Here is a 2,706-nt window from a genome sequence, read left to right on the forward strand (position 1 = left end):
AGGGCTCACGTGGGCCGGGGGCGGGGCGCTGGGAGTCGGGCGGCACCAGGAGCGCCTGAAGGACGGGGGGGGAGGCGCCCAGCGCCTTCTTCGCCGCCCGTTCAAGCAAACCGGGAGGTGGTGGCCGCTCTCCCCTCCGCCATGCGGCAGGTGGTAGGCGCCCGCCCGGAGGCTCGCCCTCATTGCCCGCCACCCCCCCGCGCCGGTCTGGCTTGGTACGTGCCGAACAGTGCTGCTGAAGGCGCGCGGTTGGGCGGCAACACCGCCCCCCCCCCCTCCCCCGGGCGCGCGGTGGTAGGCGCCTCCTGAGGAGGAAGTGGGCGGCCATGGCGGGGGCGGCCCCTCGGGCGGGAGGAGGCGCCTTAGGGCCTCCCGGCTGCTCTTCCCGCCGTTGAGCCGGGGCCGAGGGCGGGCTGCTCGGCCGGGAGGCAGGCCAGCTGTGCTTGCCGTGGGCCCGCGGGGGAGTTGGGCTCGGCCCGAGGGGTGGGTAACGCTGTCTGAAGGTGGGTTCCTGCGGCCCGCTGGGCTGAGACCCCCACGGGTCGTGGGGGGCCTTGTCACCCTGGAGAAACCCTGCGTGGGCAGCCCTGAAAGGAGCTCAGAGGAGAATGGTGTCCTGCCTTCAGTTATAATTGCTGTTTGCTTAGGGCAAGGCGAGGTGCTGATGCTGGGGTAGGCAGTCGTTACAAATCTTGTCCTCCAACAAGTTTAAGTTGTTTTTTTTTCACTGAAGCCTTTGACCTTTTCCAAGGAGACTTGTGGGAAAATCTGAGAGATTTTATTCTCTTGAAGAATCCCGTTCTGCTGCTCAAATGAGAGTTGAGTAGGAGAGGCTCAATTGGGCAAGGTGTGACCTTGCAAACGTGTGATGTTTTCATGGGTTCAGTGCAGTGTTTTTATTAAATCCACATTTTATCAGGAAGAAGGTTTAGAAAATACTGTTACGGATTATGTAATGGACATTGATAAGGTTTCAGAGTAATCAATAAAGCCTTCCTTGTGTTTTATTTAGATAAACTGGGCTTGATAGAGCTCGTGTTGAAAGAACAGACTTATCTTAAAACATCAACTTCACACTGCTGCTTTGTGTCTGCTGGCCTACACTCTGCTCTGCTTCAGTTGAGAACCTGCCTTACTACTTCAGTCCAGCAGCAGTAACTGGCTTGGTCCCTTCATAATTTGTGGTCAGATTCAGTGCTGGAAATAGGAAGAGAACAGTGGAAAAAGGCCTGGAAAAGGCAAGCTGAAAATTGACCCAATGTTAAAAACTCACAGTAACTTCAACTGAAATTAAGTGTGAAATGTAACTCTCGGTTTTCAATAAAATGGTAAAAAATGTGCCAAACTGGTGTGGGGGTTTTTTTGTTGTTGTTGTATGTGATACGTAGCTAGCTTTTTACAAGCGTATACACACCTGCTGAAAAGTTTCTGGTGTGGAGGAAGGAGTTAACTTATATCAAGGTAAAAATTGTACAGTATGTGCAATATGTATATATAGTGTCAATGTTTTGTGTCTCAGTAACTTATATGGAGGCGAGCACAACATAAATATTTTTGTAAGTTTTTAAAATCTGTTGTGAATGCGGACCTTCAGATGTACTAGTGTGTGAGGTCATTTTGCTTTGGGGGTTGGTTGGTTGGGTTTTTTTTTTTGATACTGCAGGTAAGATGCTGCCTTCTAAGTGGGATAGCATCATGGTACAGGTGTCTTACTCCTGTCACTTAATAAGTCTGTTTTATAGTAGTCTTAAGTTCTGTATGATGACTAATAGGTTTTATGTAAGTTGTGGTCCTACAAACATGTGAAGTTATGACCTGTGTGACCCTACAATAGGATCATCCTACTTTAGCGATGTGTGTGTGGGAGAACTTGGAATTTGTCGATAGAAACCATTTCTAGTTCTGCCACTGGTTTCCCTCTATACCAAATGTACCTGTCAAGTCAATCATTACCCCTTAATAAGGACCAATGCTTAGATATCAAAGCTTAATTTATTTTGTGTGAAACAGGTTAATTTTAAACTTTGTAAATATGAAATATTATATCCAGGCTGAAAGTATACTTATGTCTAATGTCACTGGGCTTGGGTGACATCATCTGAATAAAGTATTAATAAAGTATTAAATTCGTAACTGGTTGTCCAATAAGAGCTGAAGAGAGCAGAATAGTGTGTGTGGCTCTCGTATTACTGTAGATAAGCATTCTCTTGATGCTTTCAGCTGGCTCTTATAGGTGTATTACAAAAAAGTTACTCCTAGTAAGTGAATTTTCAGATTTGTGTTTTCAAGGAGACAAAAGCATAGGCAAATGATACTTGAACCACATGCCTTCCTTTTAACTTCCAGTGTGTTTTTGATGAGTCTTAGTTATCCTTTTATGAAGAAACATGCTGAATTTGCTCACGTTGATGTTAACTTTTACAGGACTAAAAGAGGAAATCAAAAAACAGGAGTAATAACGCAGAAAGGTAGACTTGTTGATTTGTAACAGTGCTTTTGCTTTACTATGTGTTTTTACCGTGTTGAAGTTTTGTACAGGTGTCACCATGTGATAAAACAGGGCGGCTTGTGGGCAGGATATTAAGATCTGATTTTTGTCATACTAAAGATCAGTTTATCCTCATCAGTTCATAAAATTGGCATCTTTTCCTAACAGCTTGGCATTTCCTGCTGCATGATTTACGACTTGCTTCTTAGGCTTGAACA

Source organism: Falco peregrinus, chromosome 8 (genome assembly GCF_023634155.1).
Source record: "Falco peregrinus isolate bFalPer1 chromosome 8, bFalPer1.pri, whole genome shotgun sequence".
NCBI lineage: Eukaryota > Metazoa > Chordata > Aves > Falconiformes > Falconidae > Falco > Falco peregrinus.